The 27,784-nt window shown below is 41.7% G+C and overlaps 1 long non-coding RNA gene across 1 annotated transcript in view; it reads right to left on the reverse strand.

The window, feature by feature from the left end:
• The window catches only part of LOC127006858 (uncharacterized), a 156,196-nt gene that overhangs the window by 53,963 nt on the left and 74,449 nt on the right, over positions 1-27,784 (reverse strand). The window contains exon 2 of the long non-coding RNA XR_007759789.1: positions 9,842-9,908. This is a non-coding gene — a long non-coding RNA (uncharacterized LOC127006858). The remainder of the gene's footprint in view (positions 1-9,841; positions 9,909-27,784) is intronic.

Raw genomic sequence — 27,784 nt, forward strand, 5'->3', positions numbered from 1 at the left:
TACAGTCCAATGATCTCGGCGGCTTAACTCGAAACAATCATTCATATAAAGTTTCGGGACAGAGTAACTTTCTGGTAAATGAAGGAAGGACATTTTCATTTGGCCGCGCGGAGGAGCGGAGGGACAAGCTTCATTAGCCGCGACACTGACGAACTGTTCCGGCCCAAGCCGCTATTAGTCACCGGGCCTTTATATGTTTCGATGCCTCGGACCAACTGTTTCGCGAAGGAAGGAATCGTTGAGGAAAAGTGAAGAAAAGACTTGGCTGATCTCTTTTTCCTCCTTGTTGTGTCCGTCGTTTTCATCGTTCTTGTACTCTTCATTATATTCACTTACAGATCGCAGCGTTTTGGATGCTTTAGACAAACTGTTAAGGGATGACTCACCGACGGAGGGTTAAGAAAGGTTTGGTAGATGTCCTTTTCTTCCTTGAGTCTTCGTCGTCTTCCTCGTTATCGTTCTATTCACTGTGCTCCCTTATGGGCAGCGATGGCAAATTATTGTACTCATCGCATTGCATTTTCGTAGTTTCTGGTCGATAACTATAGCAAAAAAGAACGAAGACTATTACTATTTAACAGTTTTAACGATAACTTTAATTTTCTATCGTGTTTTGTGTGGTTAAGACAGTCCTGGAGCCTAAAAATGATAGATGCAATGTTCAGAGTACGACAATTTGGCATCGTTGCTTATGGGTCTGTACATGTTTTGGATATTTCGGACTAACGGTTTCGCTAAAGGGATGACTCGGCGAAAGAAAGATTTGGTAGATGCCCTTTTGACCCTTTTCGTCTTCGTCGTCTTCCTCGTCCTCGTTCTATTCAATTTCCTCCCTTAAGGGCCTATGCATGTTTTGGATATTTCGGACTAACTGTTTCGCTAAAGGGATGACTCGGTGAAAGAAAGATTTGGTAGATGTCCTTTTCCTCATTGAGTCTTCGTCGTCTCCCTCGTCCTCGTTGTATTCACTGTGCTCCTATACATGTTTTGGATATTTCGGACTAACTGTTTCGCTAAAGGGATAACTCGGCGAAAGAAAGGTTTGATAGATGCCCTTTTTATCCTATTCGTCTTTGTCGTATTCCTCGTCATCATCCTTTGGACAATAATTACATGTCTGGCTACTTCGCGACGACTGTTTTGTGGGTGATCGAAGCAGCGAAGAGAAGGTGGTGGAGACTCAAGAAAGATTTGGTAGATGCCCTTCTTATCCTTTTCGTCTTAGCCGTATTCCTCGTCATCGTCCTTTGCACAATAATTACTTTACATGTCTGGCTACTTCGCGACGACTGTTTTGTGGGTGATCGAAGCAGCGAAGAGGTGGTGAAGACTCAAGTACGTCTCCCCGTCCTCCTCCCTTCGTCCTCTTCAGCTGTTTTGCCGCCCGCGTCTTCTTTCTCCTCATACGCTGTTTTCCCGCCCGTGTTTAATTAAGGAAACAATGTAGAGAAAAATATAGTTAACAAGTTCCTAGGTAACATTTTTTATACGTCGCCACTTTCTTTTAATGACTCTTCCCCTCCTCTTTTAGCCCCCCCCCCTCCCCCCCCACCCGTTCCCTCCTTCCCCTCCTAGGTCTCCCCTCCGTTTCCTCCATCCCTTCGTATCTCTTCCCTCCGTTCCCTCCCTCCCCTCGCGGACCTCCTCCCCTGTTCCCTCCATCCCCTCCCCTACACCTCTCCCTCCCACCTCCCATCTTCCTTTAAGTTGTAGGAAAAGTTAATCACTCATGTTAATTAACGCCTAACATCTCCTCTCCCCTCTAACCCTCTCCTCCGTAACGCTTCAGCTTCTTAATGATATTCACCACTTTTTTTAACCCCATAAGAAAGTATCTCCCCCTCTAAAAAAAACACCACTCACCCTTTGTAAAATGATCCTCTTTCACTAATAAGGTCCCGCCAGAACGCTTACACCACAAAGGGAAGACCGAGACCTCTGACCCTCAAGGCATTCCGGCGGTCTCTAAAGCTCTCTGTAGTTCTCTGTAGCTTTCTAACCGGCTCGCTTCCCTCCTTTCCCTCCCCCGTCTCTCCGTGCCCCGGGCTGACCCACGGCGCGGCTCACAACACGCAGACAGACACATCCACCAAACGCTGTAAGGTCGGTTTTGACATTCACTGGCGTCGCATTTACATCCTAATTTCTACTTTGCATATTATCATGGGCGGAGGGGGTCTCGGGGGCACTCATTATACGCCGAATAGCTCGTCCAAACATAATAATAATTAGTGTGTTTTACAGGGCTGACTCCCGACCGGATCGCGTTTTCTTTCTCGGCCGGCCTGAACGCGGGTTACAAGGGGGGACTTCGTTGTTTACATGATACGCCTCGTTGTTCGTCCAGTGATAGTTTTACGCTGATTGTCTAATTATGAAAGGATGTAAAAGGTAATTCCGGGGCACAGTGTGTTTATTAGGCTTGAATTACTTAATGCTCATCAATTTCCGTGGCCAATTTCATCGCAAATCTACCTCGGCTACATTTTTCTTCCACCTTGAGTAGCTTTTTTTTTTTTTTTCAGGGGATGTCAGTAACCTGCTAAGGGATGTCACGTCTTCCTTCTACTCTTCCCCTAGCACATTGTCCTCCTCCTTCTCCTCCTCCTTCAGCTTTTGTTCTTGTTCTTCTTGCTCTTCTACCTCTTCATCAACTCCACCTCCTCCTCCTCCTCCTTCAGCTTTTGTTCTTGTTCTTCTTGCTCTTCTACCTCTTCATCAACTCCACCTCCTCCTCCTCCTTCTTCAGCTTTTGTTCTTGTTCTTCTTGCTCTTCTACCTCTTCATCAACTCCACCTCTTCCTCCTCCTTCTTCAGCTTTTGTTCTTGTTCTTCTTGCTCTTCTACCTCTTCATTTTTGTTCTTGTTCTTCTTGCTCTTCTACCTCTTCATCAACTCCACCTCCTCCTCCTCCTTACCTCTTCATCAACTCCACCTCCTCCTCCTCCTTCAGCTTCTCCATCCCTTCTTGTTCTCCTACCTCTTCATCAACTCCACCTCCTCCTCCTCCTTCAGCTTCTCCATCCCTTCTTGTTCTTCTTGTTCTTGTTCTACTTCGCACCTCCTCCTTCTCTACCTTCTCCATCTCTTGTTTTTGTTAATTTTGTTTTTTTCGTTTTTCTATTTCTTCAGTGCATCCACCATCATCACCACGTTCTTCTTCTTCTTCTTCTTCTTCTCCTACTCCTCCGGTTCTTCGTAAATCGTCTTTCCTTCCAAAGTGCATAACAAAAAACCCTCATCATTTCTCTACTCTCTTTCGTGTACTTCTACTATTTTAATTATTCAGAGGGTAACAAGATGAAAAAAAAAAAGTGTTCTAATAAAAAAGGAACACACTATGCCTCGTCAAAATGGACAGATATAGAATCCAATATTAACGAGAACAATCCAAGCAAGAAATAAGAAGCGTATATAAGAACATAAAAGAAAATTCATTATCCTCCTCGTTCTCCTCCTCCTCCTCTTCCTCCTTCTCCTCCGCCTACAGTTCTCCGTAAATCCTTATTCTTCGTAGTCTATAAAACCTTCATATTTTTCCTACTCTCTGTTACTATTACTAATACCACTATCCACGAGGTAACAAGGTACAGACAATAAATGATGGCCCTGCTGTAAAAGAATTCATGATATCGCCAGAAACTTTACAATCATACCGTGGAATATTTATGAGAACAGACCGAACAAGAGCGCACATAGCATAATAATGGGAAACAAGCGATCTGATTCCATGCAGCATAAGGAATGAGAAACCAATAATGAAATAGAGAACATAGATACCAGAATGAAAATGAAAGTGTGCTTAAATACACATACGAGGGGGAAGTATTTGATCAAACGAGAGATACAGAAAACATAGAGGAAAAATGGAGAGGAAAACAAAGCATCGGAGGAGAAGAAGAAACCAAACATATGACACACGGAATATAGATGACAGAAATAGAAGAAAAACAAGGCATGAGATCAGATACTAAGAAATGGAAGGAAAAAGATGAAGAAGAAGAAGAAGAAGAAGAAGAAGAAAAAACTAAGAAAAAAGATGATTAAGAAGAAGAAGAAGAAGAAAAAGATTAAGAAGAAGAAGAAAAAAAGATGACGAAGAAGAAGAAAAGGAGGAGGAGGAGGAGGAGGAGAACGAGCAGGACTAAAATGAAGAAAAGTAGATAAATGGGAGGAGAAAATGAAGAAACAGAAGTAGAAAAAATAGAGGACGAACAAGAAGAAAAGGAAAAAGAGAACGTGAAGAAGGAGGAGGAAAAAGAAAACGACGAAAAAGAAGAAGAAGAAGAAGAAGAAGAAGAAGAAGAAGAAGAAGAAACCCAGCAAGAAACCTAATACGCATACAACACAGCGGAGAGACCAAAACATGAGCTCCCTTAATAAGACATACCCCGCCTTGACAACACAACGCCCCCCAACACACGGCCTTGCAAACATCGTGTTATCGCCGGAGCTCCTATTGATTTCCAACTTTGTGGTGCCAACACACAAATAGCCTCATTCATAACCTGCCCTTCCTTCCCGATATCTCCTTCCTTACACCTTTAAGAGAGAGAGGAGAAAAAGAGGTGGAGGAGGAGGAGGAGGAGGAGGAGGTGGAAACAGGGCGTCTGGAGAGCAGGAAAAAGAGACATAAGGTTAGGGGTGAAGACAAGTGTGGGTGGAGTGGAGTGGTAGGACAAGAAGGAGCAGAGAGAGGGATGGAAATAATACAGTTTTAAATGGGAAGAAAAAAAGGAGGAGGAGGAAGAGGAAACAAAGGGTGTAGAGAGCACGAAAAAGGGACATACGGTTAAGATAGAAGATAAGGGGAAGGAGTGAAGGGGTAGGAGAAGGAGGAGGAGGAGGAAGAATGAAAATGATACCGGAAAAAAAAACAGAGAAAGTAAGAAAGGGGAGGAAAGAAGGAGTTTGGAGAGCAGGAAAAACAGGATCATAAGGTTATAGGTGAGGATAGGTATAGGATTGAAGGGGTAAGAGGAGGAGAAGGAGCAGGAGAAGAAAAATACCTAGACAGGAATGAAAATGAAACAGGAAAAAGAGGGAAGGAAAACAGTAGGAGGAGGAAACAGGGTGCGTGGACAGCAGGAAAAAGGGGCATAAGATAAGATGCAAGGTAAGATAAGGGTAAGATAAGGAGGCTTAGAAGGATAAAAAAAACAAGGTAGAAATGAAAATGAAACACAGAAAAGGGAAAATATAAATAATAATGGAAGAAAATGAGATAGAAGCAAAAGATCCAGGGAAAAGAGGTAAAAAATAAGGAAAAGAAAAAAGAAAGAAAGGGTGAAAACTTAAGAGAGGAAGAAGTATGAAAAAGGGAAGAGGGAAAAGATAATACAGGTAAAAGATGGAAAAAAAGAGACAAAACAGGGAAAAGAAGGAAAGAAGCGAAAGAAAGGATTAGACAGGAAGTATGAGGAAGAGGAAGGAAGCAGGAAGGAGAGAAGTCCAGGAAGAGAAGGATATGTCGAAGAAAGAGAAAGACAGGAAAGAGAAAGAACGAAAGAGAATGGAAGAAGAATGGCAGGGATGGAAGAATTGAAGGGAGGAGGAACGAGGGTGACCAAGATGAGTGTGGAGACAAGATGGGATGAGAGGAAGACATAAAAAGATAAAAAAAGAAAGGAAGAAAATAAGGAAAGAGGAAGGAGAGAAATGAAGAACGCGGGGAGGAAAACAAGAAGGAGAAACAGAGGAGGAGAATGGACGGAAGATGGGAGGAGGAAAGAAAGACAAAGGGAATGGAATAAAAGGAAGAATAAAAACGAGAAATGGGAAAATATAAATGTTATGATATGAATACAGGAATCATACAGAGGAAACCAAGAGCAAAAGGAAGGATTGAAGGAAATATAAGTGAGTAAGGAACAAGTGAAGGAAAAGGAGGAAGAAAGGAGTGAATAAAGGAAGGAAGAAAGGAATGAGGGAAAAGAAGACAATACAAAAATGAAGGAAGAAAGAAAAGATAATAAAATGGACGATATGAAAACAAAAGAAGAAAAATGAAACGAAGGAAGAGAAAAACAAGGAAAGAACCAGGAAGCAGGAGGAAGGAAGCAAGTCAGGAGCGAGGGAAGGAAAGAAGGAAGGAAGGAAACAGGATATAAGGAACGATATGAAGAATTAAGAAGAAAGCGACACGAAGGAAGATAAGGATAACGGAGGAAAGAATAATAAAGGAAGGAAGGAAGGAAGGAAGGAAGAAAGGTAAGATGGAAGGAAGGAGACAGAATATAAGGAACGATATAAAGAATGAAGAGGAGAGCGACACGAAGGAATATAAGGATAAGGGAGGAAAGAATAAGGAAGGCAGAAAGGCAATAAAGAAGGAAGGAAGGAAGGAAGGAATAAATATAAGGGAGGAAAGAACAAGGAAGGCAGAGAGGCAATAAAGAAGGAAGGAAGGAAGGAAGGAAGGAAGGAATAAAGATAAGGGAGGAAAAAACAAGGAAGGCAGAAAGTTAATAAGGAAGGAAGGAAGGAAGGTAGAAAGGTAGGCAGGAAAGAAGGAAGGAAACAGAATATAAGGAACGATACCAAGAAGGCAAAACATGGTGGGACGAAGTAGGGAAGGAAAGGACAAGGAAGGAACGAGGAAGCAGAGACCAGGAAGCAGGAAGGGTAAGGAAACAGGGAGAGAAAGGGAGCAGGAGACAGGGGAACAGGGGGCAGGGGGAAGGGAGGGTGCAGTAATAGCGTGCCACAAGACCGTAACTTAGCCCTCAAATAACCCTCAGCGGCTCCTTGAAATATCGCAGCGTCGCGGGAGTGTTCATCAGCGCTAGGTAATGTTACACCTGGCCGCGCCGCCTAACCTGCCGCTAATTGTTTCCCAGGTAAGGCCTTAATGAACCCGGATTTGGGCGATTCTCTTCCTTGCGGTTTTTGCGGTCTTGTGTGTGTGTGTGTGTGTATGTGTGTGTATTATGCGATTAGCGTGTACCGTTAACCGACGCAAAGCTGGCCGGAATGTTGTTATTTTTGTTATTCTTTTCTTTTCTTTTGCTTTCATTTGCTTGGTTGGGTTGGGTTGGATTGAGCTGAGTTAGGTTGAGTTAGGTAAGGTAAGGTTAGGCTAGGCTAGGTAAGGTAAGGTAAAGTAATGCTAGGCTAGGTAAGGTAAGGTAAGGTAAGGTAAGGTAAGGTAAGGTTAGGCTAGGTAAAGTTAGTCAAGGTAAGGTAAGGTAAGGTAAGATAAGGTAAGGTAAGGTAAGGTAAGGTTAGGTTAGGTTAGGTGAGGTTAGGTTAGGTAAGGTAAGGTAAGGTAAGGTAAGGTTAGGTTAGGGTAGGTTAGGTTAGGTTATTGTTGTGTTGTGTTGTGTTGTGTGGTGTGGTGTGGTGTGGTGTGAGTGTGTGTGTGTGTGTGTGTGTGTGTGTGTGTGTGTGTGTAAGGACCCCGGGCTGTGGTGAATGCAGTAATGGAAGTAATATGTCAGGTGGCGTGGGATGTAGAGGGGCCAGTCTGCTGACGAAAGAGAGAGGGGAAGAAGGAGGAGGAGGGAGAGGAGGAGGAGATTAGGAGGAGGAAGAGGAGGAGGAGATTAGGAGGAGGAGGATCCGGCGGAAACTGAGACAAATCGGATTTTCGGTTCCTTTGAGTGTGGATGCTCGAGGGAGGAGGAGGAGGAGGAGGAGGAAGAAGAGGAAAAGGAGGAGGGAGAGGAGAATAGAGAATCGAATACCAAGTTCATGATCCTCTGCTTTACGCCTCATGATCCTCTTATCTTACATACACTCTTTTAACCATTTCCTTATTGAGTACACCCATTTCCAAATCCACAACATCACCTTTTCTATACATTTCTATACATTGCCTTACGTTCATTCATTCATCCATTGCTTTGCTCCAATTGCCAACAGCCCCTGACCCTTATATACTGTCTTAATCTTTTTTTTTACAGCAGAGGAGTCAGTTCAAGGGCATAAAAAGGGAACAAATATGAAAAAAAAAGGCCCGCTACTCGCTGCTCCTAAAAAGGGTTAGAGGAGTGGCCAAAAGATAGGTTAATTTCGGGAGGAGAGGTGTGTCCTGATACCCTCCTCCTCTATTATTTGTGTTACGTTCCTTATTCTTGTACAGTCTTCTCGTGATTTGTAGCCTCTAAATATTCCTCTATCCTACATTTGTCTAAGTTATTATGTCTTCAGTTGCTCGTCGAATTCTCCCTTCCTTCTACTTCCAAACCGTAATTTCACCGAGCACTAATGTTCTTTATATCTTCCTTGAATCTCCTAAACTCTCACACCTTAGTCATGTTCCTCGCCCTTTTCCTGAACACATATATCACTAATGCCTTAAATTCCCTCAGGTCCTCATTCCTTACCCTTCATCCCTAACGTTCCTCATTCATTTAGACAGTCCCATTCCTTCCATCATTCACGTAAATACTTCCTGTGCCCCATACTCCCATTTCCTTTCCCATAACACACAGATCAGAGCCTCTTCACTCCATCTATCCTTGTTTCTTCCCTTCATTTACAAACTTCTTTAACCCTGTCTTTATCGATCCTGTAATACCATTTCCAACCTTCACGTCCCATTCACTATTTACTCTTATAAAGTCGTCGGTTCTTCATTAAAATACTTCTTTAAAACGTGTATTTCCACTGCTATTTCCTACCCTTACGCCCCCGCACACATACATCACTTTGTCCCTTCGCCTCTCTCAACTCCTTCAATGTTTCCCTCACTGCTTGCTCTCTCATACCTAAAGTCGTCGGTTCTTCATTAAAATACTTCTTTAAAACGTGTATTTCCACTGCTATTTCCTACCCTTACGCCCCCGCACACATACATCACTCTGTCCCTTCGCCTCTCTCAACTCCTTCAATGTTTCCCTCACTGCTTGCTCTCTCATACCCTCCACCTCTCACTTAAATACCTCTTAAAACCTGCCTCTATTAATCCCATACTCCTGTTTCCGGCCCTTACGTCAGTACGCACACATAACCCTTCGTCCCTTCGCCTCTCTCAACTCCTTCACTCTCACCCTCACTGCTTGCTCTCTCTCGCCCTCGGCCCTTCACTTAAACACTTCCCGCGCCTCGCCTCTTGTTCTTGGCCGCTCTTTGTAGTTGAGCCTCAAAGGAAAGTGTTGCCCGAGTGCCGTGGGCCGACACTCCTACACGCTCTTCAGGCCCCAAATAACATCGTAGACCCAAGGGAGGTAAAGACGAAAGACAAGGAGGGAATGGAGAGTGGGCGTGCATGATAGGCGTTGGTTGAGCAGCCGGGAGGAAGGAAGGGAGGCATGAACGCTCGTGAGAGGTGAAGTGGGCCGGGAAGACGGTAACTCTGAATATATTTGCGTTAACTCGTGACTTTTCCAACAGCTGAAGACGACGGTGAAGGCTAGTCTAGTGTTTCATGGCCATACATTCGTAAACTCTGAATATATTTGCAGTTGAAGGGGATGTTAAAGGCCAGTGTTTAATGGCCAAATATTCTTTAACTATGAATATATTTGCCTTAACTAGTGACATTTCTAACAGCTGAAGGATGTGTTAAAGGCCAGTTCAGTGTTTTACGTCCATATATTCGTAAACTCTGAATATATATGCAGTTTAAGGGGATGTTGAAAGCCAGTGTTTAATGGCCAAATATTCTCTAACTATGAATATATTTGCCGTAGCGGGCTTTTTTTTTTTATTAATGTTTACTTTTTGTGAAAAAAAAAAAAAATAGTGACATATCTAACAGCTGAAGGATGTGTTAAAGGCCAGTCCAGTGTTTTACGTCCATATATTCCCAACAGTGACACATACACCCACAGGTCACAACCATTCCTCCTGTCACTTTACTCCGTTATCTGGACGTTCAAGAGCAATTCAGACATACCTTGATTAGGGCAGTGGCCAGGTAACCCGCGCAGGTGTCCTGGTAACGGATGTTGATTCCTCTCCACCTGTCGGGCAAAGGGAAATCTCAGTTAAGGTTTTGTTGTGTCATTATTTGTTGAGTTTTGAAAGTTTAGGTGTTGGGAAGATAGAATATTTTATTTTCACATTAGAAGAAAAAAAACCCCATGAAAATACAAACTTTACTTCTTTCCCCATTGTAAAGTATTGAAAACAGCTATATTCTGTGTCCATAAGAAAAGAAAACATTAGAATTCACTGATACATATTTTCTTCCATTACAAAATACATAGAATTGGATTGATAGTTCTCTCTATTAAAAAGACGTGAATATACGCTATCATCGTCTCTCCTCAATAAAGACATGCGAATACACTGTTAAATCCTCTCTCATTTGAAAAGACATGAGAATACACGGTTTCTCTTCCCCCCATGAACAAGAAGAGAAAAAGACAGAAATGGATTGATCGTTCTCTCTATTAAAAGGACGTGAATATATGCTAACACCGTCTCTCCTCAGTAAAGAGACATGCGAATACACGGTTTAATCCTCTCTCAATTGAAAAGACATGAGAATACACGGTTTCTCTCCCCCCCATGAACAAGAAGACATGGAAATACACTCTCCTCCTGTCCCCATTTAATAAGACATGAAAATACACTCTAAAACGTAATATAAATGCACATTCTTTAGTCTCTTTTTCTTTTTCTCTAAGTATTCTTTCTTCCTCGCCGTCCTCTCTCAGCACTTCTTTGTGAGTCACTCTTTTCTCTTTCTCCCGGTGGTGTGTACAGCCTTTGAAGTCCTACCCACCTTTTCTTTTATGCGGGTTTATTTTTTTTTTTACACTAAACCTTAAATACTTTTGACACTCTAGTTTTTACCCACCCTCGATTTAACCAGTTTTTTTTTTATCTACATTTCTTCCTTTCTCTATCCCAGTATTTTTATTTTATTTGTCTTGTTTTCCTATCATTGTTATTTACTCACGCTCTATTCTCTGTTTTGTTTATTTTTTACCCTCCTCTCTTTCTTCCACTCACGTTTTCTTTTCTTTTTTCGTTTTGTCTCTTCTCCTCAACTCGCTTCATCTCCCTCTCCTCCTATATTTTCCTTCATCCCTTACCACCTTTTCCTTCCACTAGTCTTTCCTCTCCCTGCTTTCTTCATATCCCTTCCTTAATTCTCATTCACTTTCCTCCTTCCTTCATTTATTCCACCTCCCTTCCCCCTCCTATCCCTTCCACCTTTCCCTTTTACTTCTTTCCTCTCCTCTCTTCTCTTCTCCTCTCCTCTCCTCTCCCCTTCTTTCCACTTCTATGATTTCTCCTTCCCTCCTCTTCTCTCTTCTACTCTTCACTTTCCTTCCCTCATCTCTCTTCCCTTCTCTTACCCTCTCTTGTCTTCTCTTTTCTTTCTTTTCCTTCCTTTCCCCTCCCTTCCCTTCTCTTCGTTTACTTCCCTTTCATTCCCTTCCCTTCCTTCCCTTCCTTTAGCTTCCCTTTCATTCCTTTCCTTTCCTTTCCTTTCCTTTATCTTCCCTTCCTTTCTCTTCTCCTGTCTTCTCTCTTCTCTCCTCTCCTCTCCTCGTCCTTCTCGTCCTCCTCCTCCTACTCCTCGTCCCTCTCCTCGCGTCAAGCTGTGAAGTAACCAAACAAGAGAGTGGCGTGCTCAGATTGGCCTGGCGAAGAGCACCGCGTTATTACATATCTTGACCGGCGACTGGCGTGCTCCTTATTACTTCCTGTGGCCCTGAAAACCTCGCCGCTCGGACCCACTAGACGGTCGGGCAGTAAGCTTATTGGGGGATGGACGGCTGACGGACTGGAGGGATAGTGGATTGGCGTGCTGGTTAATACTGCAACGGTGCCAGATTGTCGTACTCAGCCTCTTATATTTACCGACCCAAAAACTGTCCAACTGCCCAATAACGATTCATTTATATTCATCGTTAAAACAGTTAATTCCTGATGTTTCTTGGCAATAGTTAGGCGTCGGAAACCGGTAAATACTATGCTCTGAGTACGATAATCTGGCAACGGTGGTTTATAGTTGATGTGGTTCGTATATATATATTTTTTTTTTAGGGGGTTGTCATCGTTTTTTTTCTACCTTCATTTTCTACTGTCATCTTGTCTTCCTTTATTCCCTCCCTTTTTCCTCCCTTCTCCTGCCTTCTTTCCTTGTTTGTTTCCTTCCTTCTTTCCTTTCTTTTCTACCTTCCTCTTCTACTGTCATCTTCCTTTATTCCCTCCCTTTTTCCTCCCTTCTACTGCCCTCTTTCCCTGTTTGTTGCCTTCCTTCTTTCCTTTCTTCCGTCCTACTATTTTCCCTTCGTTTTTTGGAGCTGTCAGACTTTTTATCTACACCTTCCCTTTTTACTATCCTTCTTTCCTTCCTTCCTCCCTTTCTTTCGTCGTTTTTGGGGGCCTGTCATCACTTTCCACCTTCCCCTTCTACTACCCTCCTTCCCTCCTTTCTTCTTTTCCTCCTTCATTCCTTCTGCCTGCTCCCCGTGAAATTATAGCTCAGAAGAGAGGTTAGGAAGCGCAGCAGGATCCCAAGAGTTACTGAGATTTAACAGAAGGTAAAATACATAAAATAATCGAATGAGTTTATATATATCTTTTTTTAACTGAAGGCTGCGAGTATACGCGTCAAATTAAGCCTCGCGTGTCTCGTCGCCATGAATTAAATGAACGTGTATGTACTAGGCGCATTTTTAATCTTTCTTTCATTCTCGCTTTCCACGCAGTCTCCCGGAAAACTGAGAAATTTGTGTTGGAAATTAAACAAGCTTACGGGAGTTCGTGCAGTCTTTTTTTTATATTGCTTGGCAGAGTACACACACACACACACACACACACACACACACACACACACACACACACACACACACATACACACAGTATTTCTCTCTCTCTCTCTCTCTCTCTCTCTCTCTCTCTCTCTCTCTCTCTCTCTCTCTCTCTCTCTCTCTCTCTCTTTCAAAATTAAAACTATCTTTGCTTAATTCTCGCTACACTCGTCAGAGTCCCAAACGTTAATAGCATAAGGAAGATTAGGAGGTAGTCTCGTAATGGTCAGTTTTATTGTTGTATACTGAGAGGTACCCATGTTTACTCTCCCTTCAGAGGCTACGCTGTTATTATCACACAAAGGGACAGGTAAACATACTCTCGAGGCAGACAGCAAAGATTACTTACTGAATACAAAAGCTTTACAACAATACAACCCCTCAGAAAGAAAAAAAAGTATGACAACCGTTTCTCTCATATATACAGAAGGGGTAGATGGTGTATTACTAAGAGATCAGGTAGAAAATAATAGACTTAAACACAGAAAAAATTGTAGTATTAAAACCGTTTCTCTCATATTTACAGAAGGGGAAGATGCTGTAATACTAAAAGGTCAGGAAGGAAATAATAGAGAGAGACTTAAACGCAGAAAAATTGTAGCATTAAGAAAAGAAACAGTTCTGAATACGTTGACTTAAATTACGATCCCTCCATAAACATCAACATATTTTTCTTTTTTATATATATACAAGCTTAAGATCTTACTCAAACAGCAAATTACAGGGCAGAAAACGGGATATATAACAGACAAAAGGTATAAAGTTCTCACGGTCTCCGCCCACATGTATACAAAACAACCAATACATCTCAACACAAAAGAAACATATTCCGCTAACACGCGGGACTTCGAGAATGCAGCTGTGATTTACTCCGTTCCCGCTCCCTTGAAGAAAGAAATATATCCATGCAAACACACGCATATATTATAATCAATGAGTAAAAACGTGGAAGGGGGGGAAAAAAGAACTATATTTCTCAGCATGCGTCTGCCAGCGCCGCCCCGGGACACAAAGCGCGGCGAGGGAGGGAGAGATCGAGGAGATTTGAGGACGTGATGGATTTGTGAAGTGCAGAGTGAGACGGAGATTTGCATGGATGGAAGGACTCAAGCAGGCAAGGATCTATGTGTAGGTAGGATGCTGAGGAGGAGGAAGAGAAGGAGGAGGAGGAGGAGGAATAGAAGGAGAAGGTGGAGGAGGAGGAAGATAGGAAGAAGAGGGCGCAGAAAAACGTGAGGAGAGCAAAGTATGAGGATAGAAAGTGGTTGGAAATTTTGAGGAAGTTCAGAATATGAGGTCAAAGTTAGAGGAGAAGAAGAAGAAGAAGGAGGAAGAGGAGGAGGAGGAGGAGGAGGAGGAGCAGGAGGAGGAAGAGGAGGAAGGGTAACGTAAAGAAGAGATTGAAGAAAAAAAAAAAAAAACGAGAACAGACAGAAAAAAACACACATCAAGAAAGTGGTAAGAAGTTCAGAAGTTTCAAGTTATGAGGCCGAAGTTCAGGGTAAAGGCAATGGCTAATCTATACGTTCACAAATCTTGGCGCACTATATATCTCGTCACTCCTTTCTGCCACGTTCCTACTAGCTTGTCCCCTGAGAGTGGCTGGCGTGTCCGGAGTTCGATACGCAGCAAACACTTTTCTTCAACATTATGTGCTCCTTCGCTTTCCTTTGTCCCGCCTCGTCACTCGGGCTTCCGGGAACAGGTCTCGGGCCAGCGCTGGGTATGCATCTTTTATGGGCGTGATAGGTTGTGATTGAGAGAGGCTTGATCGCTGTCTTCCTACTTTTTTGCTTGATTGATGAATTTGATGCTATTCTGAGGTTTGTTGTGGTTGTGACAAATTTGATTGCCATTCTGAAGTTTTTTGTGTAGTCGTGAGAAACCTGATTGATACTTTCTGTGTGTTTGTGAGGAAATTAATCACCATTCATGTTTTTTTTTCTTGTGTGTGTGTGTGTGTGGTGTGTGTGTGTGTGTGTGTGTGTGAAATCTGATCACCATTTAGACCTTTCTTGTGTGATTGTGATAAACTTGACCGGCATTCTGATATTACATTGTGTGATATAATAAGCCTGATCGCCAGCCAGACGTTTTTGTGTGCCTGTTATAAACTTGATCGCCATTCTGATGTTTGTTTGTGTGTGTGATTGTAAGAAACCTGATCGCCAATTGGATACTTTTGTGTAATGGTGATAAACTTAATGGCTGCTGAGATATTTTTTGTGTGGTTGTGATATACTTGATCGGTATTCAGACGTTTTTTTTCAGTGATTGTAATAAACATGATCGCCAGTTGGATACTTTTGTGTGGGTATGATAAACGTGATGGGCACTCCGGCGTTTCTTTGTGTAATCTTTTAGAAACTTGATCGGCATTCAGAAGTTTCTACGCAATATCTCAAAGTAAATACATATCGACAGAGTCCCTTGCTTATATTTATGTTTGTTATGTTTGTGACTTTGAATGATAAAAACAAAAACAAGAAATCTAGAGAGAAGTTGTGGATGAAAATAAGAAAAGAGAATGCGTCGGAAAGGTATCTTGATTTTTATTTATTGACTCCACTCTGATATTCGCAACTGCATCACGAACTTTACGAAAACCTTAAAGAAGCAAAATATTGGAAGCAGAAAAAGAGAAACTTGCAAGTGAACGAAACCCACAAAATAATGTCGTCCTAAATCACTTCCAGCGCACAATGATATAAACCTTCCGGCGCTGAATATAAAACTTCGACTCTGAAACCTGATGCGAGTGATATGTTAAAAGCAGAGAAAATGCACTTACTGAGGAGCAAAAAAGTAAATCCTCTTGTAGAATCCTTGCCACAGAACGCTGATATTTTCATTTGCACACAACGCATGAACCTTTAACTTTGCGACCCTTGAAAGTGAATGGTAAGAGAAGAAATGTGACGTAGTATATGAAGAAAACAGAGAAAATAGATTTAAGAAATAAGTTAAGTAAAATGAGTAAAAAAAAGGTTCAGAAAAAACTAAGCAATTTTGAGGTAGGAAAAAAAAAGGGACTAAATAAATGCAAATAAAGGAAAGAAAAAAGGTAAAAAAAAGTAAGGTAAGTAAAATAGGTGTGAAAAAAAGATTTGAAATAAAAACTAACTAATAAAAATAGCAGAGGTAAAAAAAGAAGAAACACGGAAAGGAAATTAATAAATGTAAATAAAGGAAAGATAAAAGATAAAGTAATGCAAGAAAAATAACTATGAAAATACTTCGAAATAAATGTTAATCAATAAAACTTTGAGGCAAGAAAATTAAGAATGCAGCAAAAGAACTAAATAAAGGCAAGCAGGTTCTCAAGACAAACAGATTTACCTTCCCCCCCCGCGCCATTATCATAATCCAGCCTCACCTGCCAGGTAGGCGCTAAGTGTGCCCTGGGGGGGAATTACCTGGCGTATTGATGGGTGAGGGGAGGGGCGAGGCGGGATAATGTAGGCTGCACGGGACGGAGGAGCGGAAAGTGAAAAATGGGAACAGCAAAACACTCCTCGAGGTTGAGAGAAAAAGAGAAGAGTCTGCAAATATGATCAACGGAAGAACCTTTACGTAATGCTGATAGTGTAGTGTGATTAGATGATGATGATGATGATGATGACGATTATAAGCATGTACAGTATAGCTTTTTGTGTGTCTGTGTTTCTGTTTATGTATAGCTTATCTATTGGTATATCTGTATGTGTGGAGGGAGGGAGTGTAACTACTATTACTACCACTACTACTACTACTACTACTACTACTACTACTACTACAGCTACTACTACTACTACTACTACTACTACTACAGCTACTACTACTACTACTACTACTAGAACTACAACAATTACTTCTATGACTACCACCACTACTACTACAACTACAACTACTACTACAACTCCTATGACAACCACTACTATTGAGACTACGAATACTAATACTAAATAGATCATACTGGCAATATTACCAATAACAACTCTAAAATTAACGAGAACCAAATCTACACTAACATTAATAATATACCTTTACACCCGCCGCGACAAGCTGAGGCGCTCCACAAATAACTCAGGACACAGTTCGCTTCTTTGGCTGTTCACGAACTTCCCCGAAAAAAGAGTGCGGGAAGCGGGACTCGTGAAATATTTAAGGTCGAACTCTGCCGCCGATAAATATTTTTAGAGAAAGAAGAGTGAGAGAACCAGTCGCACACAAAGAGCCGCCCACCCACCTGATTATCTCTCTCTTTCTCTTTCTCTTTCTGTCTCTCTGTTTTTCTCTCTCTGTCTCTATATCTATCTACCTATCCTTATCAGTTGCACACACACAGACACCCACCCAAATGCTTATCTCTCTCTTTCTCTTTCTCTTTCTGTCTCTCTGATCCTCTCTCTCCGTCTCTTTATCTATCTACCTATCCATCTGTCTGTATCTCTATCCATCTATCTATCTCTTCCTGGACCTCAGAGAAAGATGAGAAGAGAAGCAGTTGCACACACACACACTCACACACACACACACACACACACACACACTCACACACACACACACACACACACTCACACACACACAAAAAAAAAACATGATTATTTCCCTCTTTTCTGTCTCTTTATCTCAATCTCTCCATCTCTATCTATCTAGCTATCTATCTCTCTACATATCTATCTACCTCTACCTATTTCCAGCCCTCATTCTCCATTTAACACGCGTGCTCAGAATTATTGACAGGTGGAGGGAGCTACAGTGTTACCTTCTTATGCAGGAATCGATGCAGTATTCAGGCGGTATACATATGCAACCTTCCTTCGGCTCAACCTTTAATTACTGCGAGTCTGAGATCTTTTAATCCAGTATTTCTCTTCGCCTTGGCTTTGGTTTCGTGTATATATAATGCGTCAGGGTTATTTTGTTTATGCTTGTCCTTTCTTATTTTTTATTTCTAATTCATTTTATTTTTTATTTTTTATTAGTTTTCATTTTTTACCGTTTTTAGTGTTAGGATCGTGTTTTAGGTTTTATTAGTGTGTTGGGGGGAGGTTTGATTCATCTATATGCATCAGGGATCTTAACTTTATTCTTTTGTTTATTATTGTTTTGCTTTTGTGTGGTTTTGATGTTTTGTCTAAGGATCGCGTTTTATTATTATTATTATTATTTTTTTTTACGGCAAAGGAGGCAACTTAAGGGAAAAAAACAAGAACAAAAAACAAAAAGTCCGCTAGACGCTGCTCCAACAAAGAAAGAAAAAAAAGAACGTGAGGTCAGATTGAGGTAGTATAAGAATTGATTTCAAAGGTTCTTGGGCTCACACGTGTAACAACAATAAGTCATGATTAATTACACACATTTACCTGCTTTAACCAGCACACCTGCCCCCCCCCCTCTCCCCCCCTTCCTCCGCACACATCATTACCTATGTGCTGTAATGACCGCCTTAGTTTCAGGTAAGTGTTTCTTTAAGTACTTTGTGAGAGTCTTTAGTGGAAGTCATTACGATCGATCAACCGCCCACTCACACACACACACACACACACACACACACACACACACACACACACACACACACATAACTGACTCATGATAAAGATTCAATGGCTGGCGAAGTTTTTTTTATTTTATGTTAATATGAAGTAAAATGTTTCTCGAGTTGCCGTTACACTTTGGTAAAAAAAAATCTCTCTCTGAATATAACAAAAAAAAATGAAGCTATAAATATTAAGATAAAGGTAATAAAAAATAATGTATCCAGTAGGTCTCGGTCTATGATATGGCCGTTTCCCCTTCATTAAACAGATCGCCGGCGCCTTCATCACGGTCGCATTTCTCTTAATTACATTCATATTTCAGACTTAATTACCTTTTTTCCCACCCCATCACTCACCATCCTCCTCTTTCTTCTCGACTCCTCCTCCTCCTCCTCCGCTTGCTCCTCCTCTCCTCTCCTCCTCCTCCTCCTCCTCCTTCTCCTCTATCTCCATTACTGTTTCCAAAGAGTGTGAGTAATATAATGAGAGAGAGAGAGAGAGAGAGAGAGAGAGAGAGAGAGAGAGAGAGAGAGAGAGAGAGAGAGAGAGAGAGAGAGAGAGAGAGAGAGAGAGAGAGAGAGAGAGAGAGAGAGAGAGAGAGAGAGAGAGAGAGAGAGAGAGAGAGAGAGAGAGAGAGAGAGAGAGAGAGAGAGAGAGAGAGAGAGAGAGAGAGAGAGAGTAAATTACGTATAAAATGTGGATGTCTTCAATGACTTCCCGTTTGTGTGTGTGTGTGTGTGTGTGTGTGTGTGTGTGTGTGTGTGTGTGTGTGTGTGTGTGTGTGTGTGTGTTTTACAGTGCAGGAGAGCTCAAGGGCAAAAAAAAAAAGAAGTAAACAATAATGAGTAAAAAAGCCCGCTACTCGCTGGGCCTGTAAAAAAAGTTCAGAGGAGTGGCCGAACGATAGCACGCCCACGCTCGCTATGCTTAATATATCAGTATTGTCTGTGTGTAGAATCGACTTTAAAATGCTGCTGATGAAAGTGTGTATGTATATGCATGAATATTTAAATGTATATAAACGTGTATATGAGTGAGCCTCCCCTTTAACGAAGCTACTAAAATAAAAGAAAAAAATATATATATGATGTTGGCGACTGTCCACTAATCTCTTTTTATGTAGACTTTTTTCCTTGCTATTCATATGTTCCAACTTTTCATACGCGCTAAATGCACATGTGGAGTTTTTACACACAACTTTACCTTCATTACAGAAAATTTCACGAACATAGTTACACACCACTATTATATATTTTTTACGGAAAGGCTATGATTTTAAAGTTCAGGACGTGTCTTTCACTCACTTTTTCATATTTTTACTTTTTTAACTGCATCGAATTCCACAGGTACACTCGGCTTCCATTCCCTTCTTTACCAACGCGTCCTTCTCTTTACCTGTCCCGTGAGTGCGGCAGAGTGCGAGGGCTGGCAGGGACAGGTAATATCGCGGCCCCGGGTTGTCTCTACTTGGTTTCCTTTGAGTACGGGTGAACCTTTAGTAATGAATCGCTTTTCCTTCACCAGTGGATAACTATATACCAGACACCTGAAGATAGAAGGCTCTTACTAATTGGATGCGATAGTTTACCTACTGCCACTCCACCCGAAATTGACCTCTCTTTTGGCTACTCTTTACTTTTTACTTTTTGTGGGAGCGGCGAGTAACGGGCTTTTTTTTTTTTTTACTCTTATTGTTGCCCTTGAGCCGCATCCTTTGATGAGAAAAAAAAAACCTACTGCCAGGGGCGATATTCCTTGATACAAATACAAATTCATATTAGTCAAAGGGAGGCATGCAGATTTTAGTTCTATTGAGATTATTAGTTTTATTGAGAATCTTGTAAATGGGTAATGAACGTGCCTTGTTTTGTATCTAGCGAGCATATTTATCTTTTATTTTTCTTTTGCCTTTGAGCGACCTACTTAACTGTAAAATAAACACGAGGATATAATTGTATGGAAATAAGAAACGTTTGCAAAATACTTGTCTAAGCACATTAATGTCAAGCTGCTGGCCGTAACTATGGTAGCTGGCACACGGTGGCAGGTTAATTAATAAATTCAGGTGTGTTATTTGAGTCCTCTCAGGTGCCCTTTGTCATCATTACTGCGATGAAATATTTAAGTTTAAAATGTGATGGTTTTGAATAGGGTGCAAAAAATAAAGGTTGTCAGTGCGGCGTTTTGATGCAATGGAGTACAAATAAAAATAGTCCCAATGTGATGTGAAAAAAAGTGCAATTAAATATGTAAAAACGATGCTTTTGAATACGTGTAAAAAAATCAACTATATGTACATTATAAAACAGTCTCAGAATCCTTTAAAGCAGTGAAAGAACCTTAAAAAAATATGAAAACCCAAAGCTTTGAATGAGAACAGAAATTGAAGTGACTATAAATATTCCAATGAGGAAGGACTGAGAAATCTGCAGTAAAAGCAAACGAGAGAAACTGAAAAATATGAAAATTACGTGGTTGTAGAAGAGATTTGGGCAAACATGATTAAGTACGAGGGTGAAAGAGCGTAGCGGAATATGAGGAAGAAGTCTGAGGCTAAAAGGCGTTTCGGAGCGGAGTGCCGTCCGGACCTGCAGGAAGCCAGTGATTGTAGGACCGCGCGGAAAAGAACGGACGAAAATTAGCGCAAGAATTCCCTAGAAATGTATATTTTGTGTGTGCACCGAGCAAAGTTGTCTCCTTTCTTTATTGAGAGCTGGCTTGGGGCGACGAGTGAAGGAAATACAAGGAAACGCTAAGTAAAGGAAAAGAGGTGAAAGAAAAGAGAAATGACGGACGATAGTGAAAACTTACCAAAGAAAGTGAAAGTGGGAGTATGAAATTTTATGAACTGCTGCAGAAAGTAAATAAGAAGAAAATAATGAAGGGTTGAGAGAGAGAGAGAGAGAGAGAGAGAGAGAGAGAGAGAGAGAGAGAGAGAGAGAGAGAGAGAGAGAGAGAGAGAGAGAGAGAGAGAGAGAGAGAGAGAGAGAGAGAGAGAGAGAGAGAGAGAGAGAGAGAGAGAGAGAGAGAGAGAGAGAGAGAGAGAGAGAGAGAGAGAGAGAGAGAGAGAGAGAGAGAGAGAGAGAGAGAGAGAGAGAGAGAGAGGAGAGAGAGAGAGAGAGGAGAGAGAGAGAGAGAGAGAGAGAGAGAGAGAGAGAGAGAGAGAGAGAGAGAAGACAAACATGAGTAAAGGAGGAAAATAGAAGGAAGAAAAAGCATTGACGAGAGAGTTAATTCACAGCAAAGCAATGATCGTGAGGACAAAATGAAGGGCGTGATTAACATTCATTGAAATTGCATCGAGGAGGTGAAATACACGTACATCATTTACCGCAATTAATCTTCGTTTCTAATTACAGCTTCCCATCCCTCGTTCGCTTTTTTTTCTTCTTTCGGTCTCTCTCTCTCTCTCTCTCTGCACCTCATCATATTTACTGCATCGCTTTTTTCTTATCTTTTATATTTTTTAAGTCAGTTTAATTTTCATCTATCTACTCGTTTCCTTTTTTTCTCGTCTATTTTCTATATATACACTCTCTTGTTGTCTTATATTCTTCCTACGTATTCTATTCAATCTTCTTCTCTTTTCTCCACCCGTCATATCCTCCCATAATCTCTATCATTATCTATCTACCTATCTGCCTATCAATCCATCTCTCGATCAATTTTACCTAACAATCCCTTTCTCTCCATTCACAAGTCACCTCACTACACTGTCTCTCATTACTTCCTTCCTATTCTCACTTTTCTGCACATTGTTCCGCTTTATACACCTAAACTCTGTCTTCTTTCATATCACCACGTTCTTCTCCTGACTGTCATCTCCCTCCTCCTTCCTTCCTCATCCCTCATCTCCACTCACTCATCGCTCAGCACAAGAAGCCAGGCCAGCAGCTCAGCGTATCACCCTCCTCCCTTCCTCTTCCCCTTCCAACACACACACTCACACGAACCCTAATGAATAATCCGTGAATAACACACACAATACATTAACTTCGGTCTAGGTTAAGTCTCCCGGAAGAAAATGGAGCTTTAATTACGAACGCTGTATAAATACCAACTTTTACAGGCAAGGAATGGAAGGGAAAAAATGGTATTAAACTTTTCCTTTGTACAATTCTCGACAAAATTTCCAACTTGCCGGCGAGTTATGAAGAGAGTTAGTGAGTGTACCAAAGCTCCACCTGTTTGAAGTAGTTTTCCCTCCCCCTCATATCTCCCTTTCTCCCTTCTCCTCTCGTTCGTTGTCCCTTCCTTTCCTTTCCTTTTACCTGACGCATCCGATCACACTTTTCGTTGCAGTCGTGAGAAGAAGAAAAAAAAAACACCAGTGAAACAAAGCAAACTTAAAAAGGAAAATATACAAAGTTACAGCAGTGAAATAGCAAGGAAATCAATGAAGTAGAGTATAATTAACAAAAATATTATGACTGAGATTTTCAAGTGGTCAGATGGAAGGTGAGAAGAAACGAAGAGCGAGAAAGATAGATGGATAAACAGACAGATAGAAGGCACAGAGATAGAGACAGAGAAAGAGAAATCCCACAGCCTCACATATGGCGGCTTTTCCATCAGGGTTCAAGGTCACAGTTTACCTTTACCTGTGTCTGACTTTAGTGGGCGACCCCGTGACGTCACAGACAGGTACACACACCACCTTGCTGCTCAGGTAAGCCAGGCGAGCGTTGATATTTCATAGGCTTTAACTCGAGGCCGTGAATCATTAACGTCACGATCATGTTGCCTCGTTAGGGAAAAATGAAGAAACTGGAGCAAGATTCTGTGATATCAAAGGTGTTGGTAGGCGTAACAAAAGGACATGAGTTAACAATTTTGTCAGAATCGCGAGGAAAGTATAGAAAAACGGACCTGGTTATCATTACGCCAAGTTTAGTGGGCAATATCGTCACCCTCATAAAATAATCGCCCAAGTAACTTTTCAGCGATTTCCAGGTTTTTGTCTACATCAATTTTTCTTAACATGTAACGCTCATTTCTGTATAGTTGCCTTCGTCATTCAGGGTTTGAGTGCTCTAGAATTGGCCTTTTCATTTCTGCCTAAACCTTAAGGCACATGAGATAATGAGAGTTCTTTTCTGATTTCCTGTAAAGTAGAAAATAATGACTTATGCGGTTTGTGTACCAAGGTGACGATATATAAGTATGACAAGAGGACGTGAACTAATAATGTGTCCGAATAGTGAGGAAAATATAGAAAAATGGACCTTATTATCATTACAGCAACGTTTTATGTGATATACCAAAGACGACAAGCAAGACCCAGCGACATCAAAGCGTGACAAGAGGACGTGACTTAGTAATTTGTCAGGATTGTGAGGAAAATAGAGAAAAACGGAGCTTGCTATTATTACGCAAACGTGTTATAGGTAATATACGAAAGGAGGCGAGCAAGACTTGGCGACATCAAAGGTAGTGTTGGTGAGCATGACAAGATTACACGAACTAATAATTTGTCAGGACTGAAGGAAAATAGAGAAAAACGGACCTTACTGTTATTACGCAAACGTTTTATAGGTAATATACGAAAGGAGGCGAGCAAGACTTGGCGACATCAGAGGTAGTGTTGGTAAGCATGACACGACGACAGGAACTAATAATTTGTCAGGACTGAAGGAAAATAGAGAAAAACGGACCTTACTGTTATTACGCAAACGTTTTATAGGTAATATACGAACGGAGACGAGCAAGACTTGACGATATCAGAGGTAGTGTTGGTAAGCATGACACGACGACAGGAACTAATATTTTGTTAGGACTGAAGGAAAATAGAGGAAAATGGACCTTATCATGATTTCGTCGAAGCTTTGTAAGTCCTGTACCAGTCACCGTTACCAGATCATCGTACTCAGAGCATAGTACTTACCGGTTTCTGACGCCTAACTATTGCCAAGAAACATCAGGAATTAACTATTTTAACGATAATTAAAAGTGAATCTCCTCATTGGGGTCCACGAGACAGTTTTGGGGTCGGAAGTCGGTAAATATAAGAGGCTGAGTACGACTATCTGGCAACGTTGAATGAGACGAGCAAGATTCAGCAACATGAAAGGTATTGGAAAGCGTGACAAGAGGACACGAGCTAATAATTCGTCAGAACCGCAAGGAAAATATATAAAATTGGACATTATTATTATTATATCAACGCTTAATGAGTAATACACCAAAGAACCAAGAGAAAATAGAGAAGTAGACCATATTTTTATTACGCCAATGAGTAATACACCAAAGAACTTAGAGAAAATATAGAAAGAGGAAAGTCTCGTTTAGTCAGCGCAACATCTGTGGTCATATGCCGGAGAGAGACATAAGGGGAAGGAATTATAGGAGAAGGGAACAGGTCCCAGGAGACGGGACACAACCCCCGATTAATACCTGGTACCCATTCACGGCTGGGTGGACAGAGGCGTAGGGTATCGGAAAAGCCGCCCAAATTTTTCCACTCCACCCGGGAATCGAACCAGAAAATATAGAAAGTAGGCCATATTTTTATTACGCCAATGAGTAATACACCAAAGAACTGCGAGGAACAATTCAGGTGCCGTAATTAACGATAAGAACGCGGGAAGATAAGCTGATTAACAACAAGGACAAGGCGAGACAACCTAATTACATCGCCTTAGTTTTGAGAGCATAACAGAAAGTCGAGACAGTATTAAGCGGACCAACCAAAATTTAGCCGAACGTCAAAGCGAAGATATACCGCGACACAGGTAGAGGTAGTAATTAAGGACGGAGAGGATCACTTCTCTACCTCCGTGTGCCTTCCTTACAGGGGAAAATAACATCACAAAATAATACCGATGTCTTGTATAATAACCTGTCCTCTTTAGGTGAAGATATACCGCGACACAGGTAGAGGTAGTGATTAAGGACGAAGAGGATCACTTCTCTACCTCTGTCTGCCTTCCTTACCGGAGAAAATAACATCACAGAATAATACCGCTGTCTTGCATAATAACCTGTCCTTTAACTCTTTGTATGTCCCTTCCTGTAGAAAATAAGACATCGGATAATAACTGCGCTGTCTTGTATTACACCTTAGCCCTTCTTTACCTGTCTATTTCCCTTACTCTAAAAAAACGACTTAGAGAATAACACTTGTCTTGTTATATAGCGCACACCTCCTTTTCCTCTGTTTAGCTTAATTACTGTTGAAAATAACCATCAAATAATAACAATGTTTTATCTTGTAAATTGTATTAGTATTTAGCGGTCTTTTCTGTCTTCATTTAATTAATTGTTGCTCTTGATCTGATTTATCTACTGTAAAACAAATATCCTAGTTTTCCTTAACATGTCTTCCTCCCTTACAGTAGAAAAAAAACACATCAAAATAATAACGTTGTCTTGTATTATGTTCTAGTTATTCCGGCACGACCTAATGGTATTCTTAGATCCCTTATTCCGGCATATATGTAAGGACAGGACATGTAATCCGAACCCATCAAAGGGATCCGTGGAGGCCAAGGTGAGGGCGGGGAGTCAAGCTTTCCATTTTTTATCCACTCTCAGCGGTGATGTCAGGAACGGCAGGACAGAGGAGGAGAGGAGACCAGAGAGGAAAGAGGAGAAAGAGAAGAGATGAAAGGGCAGGGAGGAAAGAGGAGAATGAGAAAAGAGAAGAGAGAAGGGAGGAAAGAGGGGAAGGAGAGGAGAGAGGAGAGCAGGTAGCAAAGAGTAGGAGAGAAGAGAGGAAAGCAAGTTGGAAAGAGGAAAAGGAGAGAAGAAAGGAGAGCAAGGAGGAAAGAGGGGAAGGATAGTAGGGAGGAAAGAAAAGGAGAGAAGAAAGGAAAGCAGGTTGGAAAGAGGAAAAGGAGAGAGGAAAGGAGAGCAAGGAGGAAAGAGGGGAAGGATAGAAGGGAGGAAAGAAAAGGAGAGAAGAAAGGAAAGCAGGTTGGAAAGAGGAAAAGGAGAGAGGAAAGGAGAGCAAGGAGGAAAGAGGGGAAGGATAGAAGGGAGGAAAGAAAAGGAGAGAAGAAAGGAAAGCAGGTTGGAAAGAGGAAGAGGAGAGAAGAAAGGAGAGCAAGGAGGAAAGAGGGGAAGGATAGAAGGGAGGAAAAAAAAGGAGAGAAGAAAGGCAAGCAGGAAGGAAAGAAAGAAGAAAGGAGAGTAGGGAGGAAAGAGAGGAAGGAGAGAAGAGAGAAGAACAAGGAGGAAAGGGGAGAGAAGAGAGGTAGGGCAACACATTTATTTATTTATTTATTTACTTAATTATGGAAAACCTTGTACGGAGGAACCTTTTTTATATGCTGAAAACTGCGAGAAATATATTAAATTGTCAATATTCTAAAGACGATGACGACGACGACGCTGATGTTTAATAAGTTTGACGATGTAGCTGAATGGAAACCTTAATTTGTTCAACTCTTTAGTTTACCTCAACAGCCTCCTCCTCCTCCTCCTCGTCCTCCTACTTCAACTCCTCCTCCTCCTCCTCCTCCTCCTCCTCCTCCTCCTCCTCTTCCTCTCGCTGCATCTTTAAACGTGAGGGAAAGTTATTAAAAAGTTTTTGCAGTTTTCCTAACAAGTAATTTAATTAAGAGAGAATCAAACTTAATTTACTTACAAACTTAGTCCATACCCGCATCACTTATATGAAGTTTAGAGGGAGGTGTGTGTACGTGTGCGTGGGAGAAGGGGGAAGGGAGGGGTAGGGGAGTAGAGAGAGAGAGAGAGAGAGAGAGAGAGAGAGAGAGAGAGAGAGAGAGAGAGAGAGAGAGAGAGAGAGAGAGAGAGAGAGAGAGAGAGAGAGAGAATAAGCGAAAGAAAGAGAAAGCGAGAGAGAAAGGGAGAAACAGTAGCCTTGATAATCTCTATTCTACACACTTACAAAAAATCATACCTCCAGTAACAGGTAATCAGGGAAGGTACAGGGCAGGTGGCAGGTTTAAATTATTCAGTGGGTCGGCCGTGTCACCTGGTCTCCTCATTTACACAATTCCCGGAGCGTTAAGGAGGTCCAAAGTTTCTCCTAAGACCACTAAAGTAACGTCAAGAGGCCTAAGACGATCTGAGATGCCTTCAAGGAGTTTGCGAGGACACTTTGAGGTAACCGAGAGCCTTCCAAATATCTTCAGTAACTTCCACCTTTTCTTCCTGTCAACTATAAGAGTATTTTCAGCAAAGCCTCTCCGGAACATCCATTCACCCCTCGCCTTCTGCAGCTTCTCTCCCTTCTAAGCCTTCCCACCCCTCTCCTCCCTTCTGCTCTTCCTCCACCGCTTCTTCTTCCTCCTTCTCCTCAACCTCCCTTTCTATTCTCCGTCTTCTTTCTCTTCTAAGCCTTCCCACCCCTCTCCTCCCTTCTGCTCTTCCTCCACCGCTTCTTCTTCCTCCTCCTTCTCTTCCTCCTTCTCCTCAACCTCCCTTTCTATTCTCCGTCTTCTTTCTCTTCTAAGCCTTCCCACCCCTCTCCTCCCTTCTGCTCTTCCTCCACCGCTTCTTCTTCCTCCTTCTCCTCCTCCTCCTCCTTCTCTCCGTCCTCCTCTTCCTTCCCCTTCGCACCTGCTCACATCCCTCTTC

The sequence above is a fragment of the Eriocheir sinensis genome, chromosome 33 (genome assembly GCF_024679095.1).
Source record: "Eriocheir sinensis breed Jianghai 21 chromosome 33, ASM2467909v1, whole genome shotgun sequence".
NCBI lineage: Eukaryota > Metazoa > Arthropoda > Malacostraca > Decapoda > Varunidae > Eriocheir > Eriocheir sinensis.